At 43.3% G+C, this 14,506-nt stretch overlaps 2 protein-coding genes across 4 annotated transcripts in view; one reads left to right on the top strand and one right to left on the bottom strand.

The window, feature by feature from the left end:
- Nucleotides 1-13,962, bottom strand: part of LOC135903870 (oxytocin receptor-like) — a 65,794-nt gene extending 51,832 nt beyond the window's left edge. Inside the window, exons 1-4 of one of the 3 annotated variants that reach the window (XR_010564945.2) lie at nucleotides 13,488-13,663; nucleotides 6,266-6,381; nucleotides 4,901-4,957; nucleotides 3,569-4,839 (exon numbers count right to left, since the gene is read on the bottom strand). The gene's annotated coding sequence lies outside the window, so the exon portion shown is untranslated. Of the gene's footprint in view, nucleotides 1-3,568; nucleotides 4,840-4,900; nucleotides 4,958-6,265; nucleotides 6,382-13,487 lie in introns of those variants that run through there. The other 2 variants (XR_010564944.2, XM_065434289.2) reach the window with 2 other exon arrangements.
- The window catches only part of LOC135903884 (kin of IRRE-like protein 3), a 612,412-nt gene that overhangs the window by 203,282 nt on the left and 394,624 nt on the right, over nucleotides 1-14,506 (top strand). The window lies entirely within an intron of this gene.

Below are 14,506 nucleotides of genomic sequence, written 5' to 3'. Positions count from 1 at the left end.
AATGTATTGCTAGGCTTCTTCTAGCTTTGAAAGTAACATGGTTCTTATAATTGTGTAAATATGCTAAGTGAAAACTGAAAATATTGGGACATAATTTTTTTAAAGTATGAAGCAAGATATGCAGGCAAAGCATTGTGTCCGCAATTTCTTTGCTAAGATCCCCCACATAACGTTTGGCGCAGAAATGAGGACAAAACTACGGGTGATTTTAATAACTTGCTTCAGGAAATGATCATTTGTAAAAATTTTTTCGTTAGCTTTCTTTTGTAAGTTTGGGCGCAGTTTTCTGTGCAGTAATAACACCCTAAATAGCCGGTTTCTAATATAGCTGGCAATATTTACAAAGCACAAATTACATCCCAAAGACTAGCTGCGCCGACAGAAATACCAGATGGCAATGAAGATGCACTTTGATCGTCATCACAGCATAGAGATGCCAGAGATCGACCCTGGCTCCATGATATTGGTGAGAAAAGGATTCGACTCGAGTGCTCCATTCATTAGTCTTTCCATTCATTAACAATGGCAATTCATTGTTAAAGCAGCTCAGAAAGAAGTACTATTTAAGGTCGTCTAATGTAGTGGATGGAGGGGTAGAATTGAAGAGGCGTTTTATATATATATATATATATATATATATATATATATATATATATATATATATATATATATATATATATATATATATATATATATATATATATATATATATATATATATATATAAAACGCCTCTTATATATATATATATATATATATATATATATATATATATATATATATATATATATATATATATAAACGCCTCTTCAATTCTACCCCTCCATCCACTACATTAGACGACCTTAAATAGTACTTCTTTCTGAGCTGCTTTAACAATGAATTGCCATTGTTATATATATGTTATATTGATGTCCCTATATATATATGTTATATATATATATATATATATATATATATATATATATATATATATATATGCAGGGTGTCCCAGCTAACTTGGACCAAGATTTTGAAAAAAAAAACTATGCGTTACAGTACTTACAGTAAACTTGCCCTATCATTTTTTGCTCGTACTTTTTTGAGTAATTAGCTGAGATAAATTATTCACCTTTAAATATAGCTTGAAACGTTCAGGCGTCAATAGGAAAGTTGTGGAGCTTCACAAATATTGCCCAAACCAGGTACTTCCAACGAGATTGACTTAGCGTGGCCGTTTTTATTCGGGAGAAACGAAAGCCCGTGGAGTTTAAAAAAATAGCACATGACAGCGCGCTCTGTGCACCCGAATGTGCCGCGATTACAGCGTTCTGATGAGGGATTTGTAAAAATATCGCCAGCGACGCGCCTTCACTTAGAAGGACGGGCTCAACCTTTGCTCGGCTTTCACATACCGTCAGCAGTCGCCTAAGAATGCACCGCCATTAGCCGTTTATTCTGATATGACGAGAATAGAAATATTTTTTCCAGCGTTGAAGTCGATGCGGAATAGAAAAAATACACACAAAACATGCATCATACATCTGGAACCTGTGCGATAGAGAGCATCATTTGTTACAACGCCGCTTTTCGTCCAAGCTGTGCCAGCGGCTAGATGCATGTGAGCTCGACTGTCAATTACTTTCGTGCCGCGCATCCGTTTCGAAGAATTTGTTTGCAGTGCCTAAAGCGTGCCGTACTCAAGCGAGCAGAAGGTGAACATGGTCTTAGCCTTGGGAGTGCCACGGGGCGACAAGAGGTAAGCTGCCAAGGTATAGCGAAATTGGCAATGTAGGGGAGACCTAGCGCGAACACAATTATGAGTTACTTGACGCTGAAACAGGTAGCTTCAAGAAGACGCGGCACAGAAAGGGGACCATCAGTGAAGAGGCTGAAGGAGACATTTTGGCTTTCATGACTGCAAACACTCATTCCAGCGTGCGTGATGTGAGTGGTGAGGTCGGCATTTCAAGGTCCTCAGTGCGAAGAGTTCTTAGGAAGGCTGAAATGCATCAGTATCACCTCCAACTGCATAAAAAACTGCAAAAAAGGGACTTTAAATGGCGGCTTGATTTCTCGAATTGGATCCTTGTGAACAGCGACGAAATACGGGATTTAGTTGACAAAGTGCTCTGGACAGATGAGGCAACCTTCTCCAGAAATTCTCAAGTCAACATCCATAATGCGCATTACTGGAGCCATACGAACCCCCATTGGGTGGCGCAGACCAGACACCAGTACCAATGATCATTCAGTGTGTGGTGCGGTATCCTTGACAGAAGAATAATTGGCCCCATATTTTTTTACCACAAGCTCACTGCTCAGTGGTACGAGAACGACATCTAGGAAGGCTCAGTCAAAGATTTTCGCTGTGATCTTCCTCTTGCGTTTCTAAAGCGAACTTGGTATCAGCGCTACGGTGCACCAGCTCACAGCAGCAGCTTTGCCCGAGCCTGGCTTGACGAAGCCTTCAAACGCCAGCGGGTCGGGCGGCATGGACCAGTGGCATGGCCTGCAAGGCCACTGGACTTGACACCTCTTGACTTATTCTTGTGGGGACATGTGAAAGACCGAGTGTACCGCAAACCTACAACTACACCAGAAGCGCTAATGGCAGAGATTGGTGAGGCCTGCAGCGAGATACCATCTTGCGTCATAAAAAAAAAAAGCTACAATGGACGTGCTGAAAAGGTGCCAATACTGCATTATGGCAGAGGGGGACTTGTTTGAACACATTCTTTGCACAGACATCATAGCGAATAAATCTCTACAACCATTATTCATGAAGAGAGCCATCTGTGTGACACTTTTGTACGACGTCGCAAAGGCGCGTAAGTAATATGAAATTACCAATTCTCTGCCCACAAGGAATGGACAGGAAGCTGAAAAGCAACCTTCCATGTGAGTTTTCAATTCTTCTTTTTGTGACAACCAGCGTAATTCACACGACGTTATCAAGCTTGCTATACTGCGCGTTTGCTTGTTGGGGTCTTGTTCCCAAATTCGAACTAATGAGCTTGTCATTTTTCCTCCGCATGCGTTCTGCTAGTGTGAGAGTGAGATTATCGCCACAGAAACGGGAGCCGCGCTGTATTTCAACTGCCACCCGAACCCGCTGGCTTTTATCTCGGAACCAAGCACAATGCGAAGTTCTGTCATGGGCAGCACGAAAGGCGCGAAGCGAGTGATGTTTTTTACAAAGCACGGTTGAGAGCGCTGTAATCGTGGCGCATTCGGGCGCACAAAGCGCGCTGTCACGTGGTATTTTTAAAACTCTGCGGGATTTTGTTTTTCCCGAATAAAAAACGGCCACGCTAAGTCTATCTCGTTGGAAGTGCCTGGGTTGGGCAATATTTGTGGATCTCTACAACATTCCGATTGTTGCCTGAACGTTTCAAGCTATATTTAAACAGTAGGTAATTTATCTGGGCTCATTACTCAAACAGAAACGAGCAAAGAAATAGTACTCTAAGTTTCGATAAACGCTAACAACATCCACGCAATTTCTGTTCTGAAGAACGCATAGTACTTTTTTTCAAAATCTTGGTCCAAGTTAGCTGGGACACCCTATATATATGAATGAGAACAAATGAAACGCAGGGGCTCGATTTTTATTAGTGAAACCATGATAAGCCAGCAAAAAATGACACGAAGGCCGGCATAGGATAAATTATTTTACTCCCTAAATCCAGTAAAGAAATGATAAATAAATGGAAATGAAAGTGAATAGAAAAACAACCGAGGGCAGGTGGGTTTAGCATTACGATGCTCTTACCAAGTGAAGTACCACCGCACCGTTCTCCCATCTACTCTCTGGGGCGCTTATGTATGTCTGCTAGAACTAGAACTAACCATGGGAGTGCAAGGTTTAGTTGTAGTTGACTACAACACCCGCACCATGTCGTAGGCACGTCCGACGCCATGCACGACGATTGGCTGGCTCTGCTCACCCCCTGACGCTGCCACGGGCAACGTTTATTCGTGCTCATGCATGCGTTTGAGGGGTGCGTTTCACTCGCGGAAACAGTGTTAGCTGTTCCAGATGTCGGAATTTGGTGTGGTTGCATGATGCCGAGGGACGACGGAGTCTTCTCTCGGTGTCAACGGAAAGTAAATGGAGTGCTGAAAACGTGAGGCGTCATGGTGACGAGGCGTCATTGTGTCATGATGTCAAATCATGCTGGTATTTTCTCAATAATTCTGCAGAGGCGCATACGCGTACGGAATGTCCTAAATGTTTTCTAGCACTGCAGAAATATGAAGAAACACTCGTGGCACATTTCCGTAGGAATTGTTTTAACGACAAGACATCTCGAAACAAAGCATGAGGGGAATGATTAAAATAGGCATTGACTAAATTGAGAAAACTGCAGTTACATTTTATTTAATCTTTTGTTTTGCAGAACAGAAAGCTTATATTCGAAAGAACATTGTGCATCTACAAACTCTCGAATAACAATGGAAGAACGTCGGCGACACTGATAGATAGAGGTAAAATGCTACAAGTAACAACACAGAGGGTGCAGCTCAGACCGCATGGCAAGTAAATTTTTAACTACGCGATGAAAATATCCTGTATGATTACGACTTGTAACAGTATTCAGCCGAAGCTTATCATCTAAACCACAGATGTTTATTTTTGTAGAACTTCCGAGGCATTTTCAGTGGTTAGAAAAGAAGAAAGAACACTTTACAGGAAGAAGTGACAACAGGAAATTCCCAAATAACATCGTTGTTCTGCTGTATCGGTTCGAATGGAAATGGCAAATAGAGAATATGGCGCTATGCTACGATGTGGTGGTACGTGGGACAACGGCACCTCTACTTCTGGGCGCGCACACGCACGTGCGCACATATTAACCTGCAACAAAGGCGTTCTCAGCAACCGTCTTTTATTAAGTACAAGCAATAGATATACTCACCCTGCTATGAAAACATCAAAGCAAGGGCTGTTCTCCGCTAAACGATTATCGCTTGGCCTGTGGGGAAAGAAAACGACGAAGATAAGAGTGCAGGAAAGGGGGAAGGGCGTGGGCACAAGGATCCCGTCCTTTGCCCTCTAAGAGAAAAATAAAAGCCGTCTGCATTGCTCGTTTACAAAAATACGCTACAGCGTATTGTGCTTTCACTCACATAATATCGCAGAAAGAATTCCGAGAACCGGAGCCGAAAGCGAATCTAATGTCGTCATGATGGGTTGAGAAACTGGAGATGTGCTCTTGATTCAGCGTGAACAGGTGCAGTTCGGTCAGCCAGGTAGAGAAACTCGTGATCATCTCGTGAATTTCGCGGCTTCTGTTGATTTGGAATTACGGTGGCACTCGTGCCAAAATTCGAATAGTCAGCAGTTATCAGATGATATTAGAACATCGTCGTCCCAAATATTTAAAAAAAATCGTGAAGAACAAGGCATCTTATCCATCACCTTACCTAAATCGTCCATTAAAAGAAAGAAAGGAAAACACTCGACAAAGCTACCCCACTGATGCACCTTTCTTTTTCGTTGATAGCATTTATTGCAGTGAAGAAATAACGCTTGCAGTTACAATGCTGATCAGCGTTTTCTCTACTAGAACAACAAAGGCATGTGCCGGCTACGCCTCGCCCTTAACACGAGCTACCCAGACAGTGCTCAACCTGTACAAATTTTGTTTTGAGGTAAACGCCTTCCGAAGGTTAAACACCACTCTGGGCCAAGCTCAATCTCCTTAAATCTGTCTCCCATGGGGAGGATCATTTTACTGAGATGAATGGGTAAGAAATGATTGATTTGGCATTTCGGCGCAACGTATGTGCTTTCCAGCATTGCCTGTAACCGACTATGCAGCCTCAATAAGTACGTAGAGGTGATACGAAGCACGGGTTTGTGAATTAGGAATGTTTTCTTTAATGTACGTGTTTTATAGCCGAATTTTAGCCACGTTACTACATTTGTATTAAAGAAAATTAAGCTACACTGTAAGACAGTGATAATATCGTGATGGTTTCTAATAAATCAAACAAGACATGTAAAAGCAAAAGAGAATTACAGTCGATACAGGGAAACTGAAACTGACAAATACCAACACAGTAAATGCGGGAAAAACATGGACACATTGCGTTTCTCTCAGATATATGCCTCAATTATAATATAAAAATTTTAAGTAGGCTTAGCCATCAAAGTATGTGTTTAAATGTTTATATTTTATTACGATTGACATCCTACCCTTGAAAGCATCCCCTTTTAGCAGCTCTACCAGGTTGTTTTTGTATGCCCGGCTTAAGTGGAGAAAGCGCTAAACACTTACTGGAACTGTAAGACATTTGTTCTTGAACGCTTCCATCCGGATCGGTCGTCTTACTGTAGTAGTAATTCTTGCCGAAGCAGACGACGCCATTTTTTACATTCCAGCAGCGGGGATTCCTAAAAAGAAAAGAATTGAAGACGCGGGGCTGCGTTTTTAACATCTTTTTTAGAAAAGAATAGCACGCTATTGGTATAATATTTCCCACGTCAGTTCCACTTACGTGACGTCTGCAGGCTATGGCAAAACAAAAATCATCGAAGGCTCACAGGATTGCAGAAATAGTGAGATAGTCAAACCACTGCAATACTGTAGCCACAGGAAGGTAAAAGTCGGGTGAGCGTGGCGACAAAATACATCAAACTATCCCGCTTCCAGACACCCTTTATGCTTGTAGGACAAGTGTAGAAAGTAAGAATATTTCGAGTTCAGGGTCTTTACGTTTATCTTAGCTACTAAATGGCAGTGAGACTTGTAGAAGGAATGTGCGATAAAACTAGTAGATGTACGAGCAGGTTTACTCCGTAAATTGTCAGATCAACGATTTCAGCAATGTGCGACTTTGCTAGTCAGAAATGTGGCACTGCTAGCAATTTAGTACCATGACAATGAGATGATGACTTGATATGATATGTTCGTGACTCGTAAAATCTTCTAAGGAGTCTTTTTTTCCTGGCTGAAGTTGGCTTAGTTATCATTACCGCCATGGCCATCGCTCTGCGGCTATGGCATTCTGCTGCTTGACGAGGGGCTACAAAAACGCTCGGCAGCTTAAATTAGGCTCACGTTAAGAACCTTAGCTGCCATAACAAGTAATTAAACCGGAGTATTTCATTTTGTTTTTGGTAACTGCATGCATTCTTGTCAAGGCACGCCATAGAAGTGGTACGAATGCTCACCTACAACTGTCTACTGCATTTAGTATTATTTTTTGCAGTTTATCATGTGGTATCTATATGTCTAACTTATAAGTGTATGGCTGAAAATTCCAGTCCAGAGACAGAAAGCCAAGCGTATTGAGGTTGTTATTATTATTATTATTATTATTATTATTATTATTATTATTATTATTATTATTTGTCTTGTAAATGTACAAGCACATAAAGGAAACGGGAAGAGAGCAAGCTGACAGCTGCCAATGAGAGGAGCAGAACCCCTGCCTAATCTTTCGGGTGGAGGGAATGAAAAAAGGAGAAGAAGATAGGAAACAATGAAGTAGGAAAGAAAATAGGAAATAAACAAATAACAGAGACGCGGAAAAAATAATGTAGGAACACGGAAATATTGTCTATGAACGGCAGGCCAAATCAGTTTTGCGCATGAAAGCAAGGCTCTATGGGCCTGGTCGCGTTGCGCAGCACTCTCTCTCGGAAACAGGTAATCGTCAAGGCTCGTAAACTTGAGTCTAATCAGTCCATAGTCATTAATTAGCAGTGCACGTTGTGTGACGAATGCGGGACACTCCAATATAAGGTGTTCGAGTGTCTCACAGGAGTCACAGGATTTACACGACAGACTTCCACACGTACTTGATAATACAAGCGTTCGTGCACCAAAGAGCCAACTCTTTATTTCACTAACAGTGCTCTAGCACAGTTACAAGGAGTGATAGGCATGATAGGGTGGTCTGTCTTTCTTTTTCTTGCACCTTGAAACTGTAAAAGCGCACAAAGACGAGTACGAAAGAGAATACAGGACATGGAGCTTAAATCGCCTTGTTCTGTCTTCTCTCTTCGTACTCGTCTTTGTGCGGTTCTATAGTTTCAAGACGCAAGTGAAGCAACTAGCCCAATTGGTCATACTGTTCCATTTTCCTTTCTTTTTTTGTTTCTGGAATTTCCTGCTGGAAACCTATTATCTCTGAGCGCGGCCTTTCTGGCGTACTATACGAGTACCCTTCACATAACGTTAAGGCCTGTATTTGCGTCTGCCCTCTCCTGGCGTCCGGGATCCGTACACCTGGGTCTCACGGTGTTTCCGTTTGCTTTTTATAGTTTTTGCATGCTAGTATATGCTTTTGACGGTACTTTCAAATAGTCAATCCATCCATCCATCCATCCATCCATCCATCCATCCATCCATCCATCCATCCATCCATCCATCCATCCATCCATCCATCCATCCATCCATCCATCCATCCATCCATCCATCCATCCATCCATCCATCCATCCATCCATCCTCTTACTCCGACCCTGTGGCCCAAGTTGATTACCTCCTTGGTCCGCGTGGTATGTTCTAGTGGTTGTGATGGCATCGCGGTAATTTCATCGTCATCGTTGCAGCTTCGTCGTCTAACCCTCGTCATGGTATCGTCGTCACGCCTTCTACGCCAACTCAGTGGCTCAAGTGATTTAACAGCTTGGGCTACTATGGGCGTACTCGTGGTCATGATGTCATCGGGGTCGTTGTATCATCGTCATTCCAGTTTTGTCATCCGACTCTCGTCATGCCATCGCTGTCATGCCATTGTCATCGCTTTTCATGATACAACCATCGTACAGTCGCTACGACATCGTCGTCATCCCTTTTCATTGCACTGTCGTTACGCCATCGTCGTCATTCATTCATTGTCGTCTCATTGTCCTCATACCACTGCTATGCCGTAGTCTTCATTGCGTCGTGGTCGTACAGTCGTCGTCCTGCATTCGTTGTCATATTCTCGTGAAGCCATCGTGGCTGTTCGTTCCATAGTTGCCATTCTAACTTCGACATCCCACTTTTCATGCCGTGGTCATCACGCCGTCTTCATCACACAGTCGTCTTCATGCCATTCTCATGTCGTCATCGTCATCATCGTCATCACTTCAGAAATGTCATTCCATGCATGATTGTCACGCTATCGTCATATGATCTTGGTCCTTCCATAAACGTCATTCCAAGTTCTTTATGTTGTAATCATATTGTCGTCGTGGAATTATGAATCTTCAGCAGTTGTCATGCCATCATTATCATTGCGTCATGCTCAGGCAGTCACTATCACGCATCTGCTCTCATACCGTCATCGTCATGCCATCGTGATCGTGCCATAGTCCTCATTCTAGCTTCGTCTCACGGTTGTCACACACTCGTTGTGATCCCATTGTGATCATCGCGTCATCATCACGCTGTAGTCGTTATACCATCGTCATCATTTAAGAATTGTCATCTTCTTGTCATACCGTTGTCGCCATTCTATTGTCGTCACTGTGTCGTTGTCATCCGGCCATCATGCCATGCCATCATGCCATCATGGGTGATCTTGGCAAGCGAGTGCCATAGCAAAGTGGGCTTATACTGGAAACAGTGTAAGTGGCGTATAGCCGAAGCAAGGAAAGTCTCAGAATGACCACCACAGATATTAAATAAACGTGACTTCAGGAATAGCGTGTGTCGCCACATTGCTTGAATGCTAATCACATTACCATCGACAGTCTTCGTGAGAAGCATTGTGCCGTAATTTCTTGTCTCTGATAGGTTGAACTTTTGTTAACAATGTACATTTTCCAGCTCTCCTGTGTTAAGGCAAAAACATTAATCGACTCGTTACAATGTTAACAATGTACATTTTCCCGCTCTCTTGGGTTAAGGCGAAAGCCTTAAGTGGCTCGTTGCAATGGCTCATATACCACCCAAGAAGCGGCGTCTAGTCCAGTGAATGAATGAATGATTGAATGAATGAATGAATGAACTTTTATTTAAAGCAGTGACTTGTGAGTCGAGGTGGGAGGATCCCTGACAAAAAATATAAGGCATGGCTCATACCCCCGTAAGCAAAGTTAAAATGGCTGAATACGAATGAAGAAACGATAGAAATAACGAAGGAAGGAAAGAAGAAACGGAAGAAGAAAGAAATAAGGGGCAAAAAAAAGGAAGAACGAAAGACATAAAGGAAGAAAGATAAAAAGAAACAGAGAACGAAAGAAAGAACGAAAAGAACTTTAGTACATTTGGTGCTCGCTTGTTTTGTTGACGAGTGCCATACGTTTACTGCACGCTGCGGCTCATTATGTCTTGCAAGGAGTCTGACCCCTCCTATCGTGCAACATAATGCATTACTACCGGTGTAGCCGGCTTTCGCCTTCACATGTCACAGGAGCGTAACATGCTGCTGAACTTTAATCCTAATGCGGGCTCAAATATTTCAGAGTATTTTTTTTCTCTGGAGGTTTGATTTCAGGTTAGACTTGCGTTTTTAATTCTTATATTTTCGAAAGGGTGTTTCAGTGACGGCAACCATGACTGAGCATACCTTGGAAAAGAAGTGAGGGTAGGCCCATGCACATAGAGTGTTCTAGTGTTTAAGCATCTACTGCTAGGCTGTTTCAATGAACAGAGCAGAGCTCCTACATTTTATCATCTCATCTGTCATTCGAAACTCCTTATCCTAACCGTTGAAAGCTCAGTGACCCGTGTGAGCATTTTGTTCGCGTTGTAAGCCGCTAAGCATTAGGGGCTATTTGGAGTTAAAGGGGCTCGTCAGGCTTTAAAACGGCTCGTCAAGCAAGGACACAAAGTCACATTTCAATGGCTCCCTAACCACTGTGGCGTAATTGGCAACGAACATGCCGAAGAAGCTGCTCGATCTGCTCTTGAAGTCGGCGTGCATGAACCAATCCTGCTGTCAATAAAGATGCAGCGGCTAAACCTTTAGTGCTTGCCAGACAATCGTTGTGGATAACACCTAGTTTCCAGTACGCATCTCAGCATCGACGTGACCCCTGTCTTCGACTTCGTTTTCCACCTGGACTATCCCGACACGAGACAACAGCACTTTACCGACTGCGGCTTCGCGTCGCTTTTACAAAATCTGTTGCTTCTCGCATCAAAAGGGGAGATAGGGCTGCTTGTGACGATTTCGGCAGCAAGGAAACTATTGAACACGTTCTGGGCCATTTTCCTGCATACAGCTTACACAGGCAGTCACTTGCGACCGCGCTGGCACGTCTAGACGACTGGCCGCTTTCGGAGCACAGAGTCATGGAAAGCCGTCCTAAACAATGTCACACTACAAGTCTGTCAAGGCACTTTGCGTTCGAGTGGCCTATTACAGAAGCTATAGTTCTCAAGAGCATTCCCAACCTCCTCTATTTTTTTCGTACATTTTTTCCGCCAATTCTTTCTGTCTTCTGTTTACCCTTTCTCTTTCCCCCATGCAGGATAGCAAACCCCAACGTTTTGGATTCAACCTCCCGGCCTTTCCCGACCCGTTTATTTCTCTCTCCCACCAACAGCTATTGGTTGATTTCGTGATCGTGAGAACATTCTCAGTAATAGTATAATTGCTAATTTTGAGTTAAATAAATTAAACATCCACGTGTCTGCGATATCAATTACACCAAGAAAGGATAATCCATCCATATTTGTTCTCTCAGCCTGCACACGCCAATTGGACGTAGCGGCGGATGCTGGGAACGACCTCCGAGATCGCGCCGGCGTGCTGCGTAGCGTACACTCTTAAACAAATGTACATCTTTTGGGTCGTATCTTTCTACACAACAATAACCATCATCTGTCTTGCTTGCGCCACGGCGGCCGCATTCCGATGGGGGCGAAAGGCGAAAACACCCGTGTACTTAGATTTAGGTGCACGTTAAAGAACCCCAGGTGGTCGAAATTTCCGGAGTCCTCCACTATGGCGTGCCTCATAATTAGAAAGTTGTTTTGGCACGTAAAACCCCATACTTTAAAATTTTTGTCTTGCTTGCGTTTCCTTTCTCGAAAACGCTGGGCTCGCTACTTTCGAGAATGCTATGTCATGCTGATAACACGCATGCCGTTCGTAACTTGGAAGTACCGGGCTCACAGCTTTTAAGGAAGGAAATGCGGGCAAGACAGATGGCGATTATTGTTGTGTGGCAAATATACACCCTAAAGGGTGCAACTGTTTTTTAGAGTATAATCATTATCCGTCTTGTCCGCATTCATTCATTCATTCATTCATTCATTCATTCATTCATTCATTCATTCATTCATTCATTCATTCATTCATTCATTCATTCATTCATTCATTCCGCATTTCCTTTCTTTAACGCTGCAAGCCCGGTACTTCCAAGTTATCAGCATGACAGAACAGCATGACAGTTATCAGCATGGCAGAGTTATCAGCATGACAGAACATTCTTGATACGAAAGTAGCGAGTTGAGCGTTTTCAAGAAAGGAAATGCGGGCAAGACAGATGACGATTATTGTTGTGTGGTTAATATACACCCCAAAGGGTGTAAACGTTTCTTAGAGTGTATTGTGTGGCAAGATACGACCCAAAGGGTGTTTTTGTTTAAGAGTGTAAATACTGCGGCCGCCATGGCGTGCGGTGCCGAGCCCTGTCGTTGGTGAGACGATGTTACAACAGCGCGCGCGCTGACTGATCTCTGTAAGTGACATAACTTCAGTGCCAATCTCGCGTCGAGAAAGCGCCGCACATGCCTCAACCGGGAGTAGCATCGCAAAGCAAAAAAAAAAAAAAGAAACATTTGTGTGATCCCTACTGTGTAGCTTACAGCGTGCTAGTGGAGACGTAAGGAAAGTCCCACATCTCTGCGAAACCACGTGTAACTTCGCTAACATACTTGAAGGATTAGAAAATTGTTTTCAGCCATGAGATTTGTGAGTCGAGCTTTTTTAATACAGAAGTCGTTCCATAAGCTAGAAAAGTGTTTCAGGGTGCCTTAAACGGAACAGCGTGGCACACCATGGTTAAACAACTGTATTCCCCGTGCCCAGGCACCTACCATCTCTACTTTTATAGCTGCACTGCGTTACACGACGGTGACTGTCGTGTCGGCTAATGCTCCCGCGATGTTATTAACCTCTTGGAGAGTTGTACATCCCATAATGTATTAGAACTATGCCAGTCTTCGTTTCCGCCTATTTCCTGTCTTCATCTTCACAGACAAAAACAAATAGCCTTGATGGAAATATGCACCCACAGAAATCGCAGGATCGAGGAAAAGAATGAATTCGCAAACAATCTTCATGTCCTACACGTTTTTATAATGCTCATATAACAAAAAAAGACATGCAACTGAAGTGGACATTTATTTTTTCGTCTTTAAGACGGCGCTAAAATATGGCATTGGCGCATTTATTTACACCACGCATTGGAAGCTTCCCGTAATCTCACGTACAACTTTTTGGGTGCTTATCACTTGTGCCTGTTATCTTCCCGGTCATGAATATCTTCATAATAATTTTGTAACTGATCAATTTCGTCCACAAAGTCAATAAAAGAATCCATGTATACTCACGCATGGGTTATTCCAACGAGCAAAGCCAGAAGTAAGACGACCCTCACGTCCATGCCGAAATGCGGCAAACGAGGCAATGCGTAGTGAGGCTCAGCTCATCCGCTGAGCTTATTCCCGCAGTCGCAGACGGCGGTACAGCACACGTGCAGCTGCGGTCGTTATTTCCTTTTCCGTGCAGCCACGGTCACCTTTGAGTTAGCGCTCATACAGACGGCAGAAATTATTTACTTTATGCGTAGCTAACTTCAGCTGAGTACGTCGCAAATACATGTTACAATTCTTCTAATGAATGGAGTCATGTCAATAAGCAAGAACCGCCTTACAAGGAGGCTCTTAGCATCGGCGTCATTTGATTATGGACTAGCAGTGCCCGTGATGTTTAAATATATTTGTCTGTTCGCTGCAGCACGTGAGGTGCCAATCCAACTTGCCGCAGGAATCCAGAAATCGAGCAATAAACATTGTCACCGGGAGAAAATAGAAATATGAAATATGATATGCCAAAAAAAAAAGAAAAGGAAGGGAAAAAGGAGTTGTAAACACTAATAAAGTCAGGAAAAGAATTTCTGAAAGTATAACGAATGACGCTTCGGAACGCGTAAGGTATTACAGGTGCTAAGTCCTTAGGTTTCATGGTGCTGCATAGAACTAAAAGGACAGATTGCGAGGCGTTTGTGCCGAGCATCGCAGCTGAATGTCTACCGTCTCCAGTGAATAGTGTGAAGACGGCGTGCGTACCGGGGTGCCGAGCTTTCAGATCGGAGTGATTTACCGATGTTGTCCATCCAGGCTCCAGCTGTGTGTCTGACGGTGCCAAGAGAAGCACACGCTTCCGCGAAGGGAGGTGGCATACAGCCTGAGCGTTTCGTCTTTGATATTGCTCCGTAGCTCAGCACCCGTCACTGCATTCACTGCCTGTGAACCTTGCAGCAGCCTGACGTGTGCTTGTGCTTATATAAGCGTAAGTGGTTACGCAGAATATTTAGAAAGATACAAGTTCGCAACAGAAAACCGAGGAC

The sequence above is a fragment of the Dermacentor albipictus genome, chromosome 1 (assembly GCF_038994185.2).
Source record: "Dermacentor albipictus isolate Rhodes 1998 colony chromosome 1, USDA_Dalb.pri_finalv2, whole genome shotgun sequence".
NCBI classification, from domain to species: Eukaryota; Metazoa; Arthropoda; class Arachnida; order Ixodida; family Ixodidae; genus Dermacentor; species Dermacentor albipictus.
This window is presented reverse-complemented; position numbering and strand designations above follow the sequence as displayed.